Below are 376 nucleotides of genomic sequence, written 5' to 3' on the forward strand. Positions count from 1 at the left end.
TGGGCACTAAACCTTGGAGGCTGCAGTGTGAAAGGACTCCAGACTGCGCACTTTACCAAACGCTGTTCTTTTTTATTTTATTTTTTGAACACATAAAGCGACTCTCATCCATTCATATCTCTCATCGTCATGAATGTGCTGTCCTTCTGACAGGAAGTCATCGCTTTAACGTTATATTACAATACATTATACATGATGAATCAATGAATGACTGGAAACGGCTGTATATGTATTTGAATATTTGTATGTGTGAAACGTCACATGTCATTTGTATTGAATATGTGTATATATATGTGTATATGTATTGACATACATGATGTTAACTATATGTGTATCAGCATAGATATAAGGTGATTGGCAGGGGAGGGGTGTGGGG

At 37.0% G+C, this 376-nt stretch overlaps 1 protein-coding gene across 16 annotated transcripts in view; it reads right to left on the reverse strand.

The window, feature by feature from the left end:
• The window catches only part of sox11a (SRY-box transcription factor 11a), a 436554-nt gene that overhangs the window by 144275 nt on the left and 291903 nt on the right, over positions 1-376 (reverse strand). The gene's annotated exons all lie outside the window — the stretch shown is intronic.

Source organism: Cynoglossus semilaevis, chromosome 1, assembly GCF_000523025.1.
Source record: "Cynoglossus semilaevis isolate Cse_v1.0 chromosome 1, Cse_v1.0, whole genome shotgun sequence".
NCBI classification, from domain to species: domain Eukaryota; kingdom Metazoa; phylum Chordata; class Actinopteri; order Pleuronectiformes; family Cynoglossidae; genus Cynoglossus; species Cynoglossus semilaevis.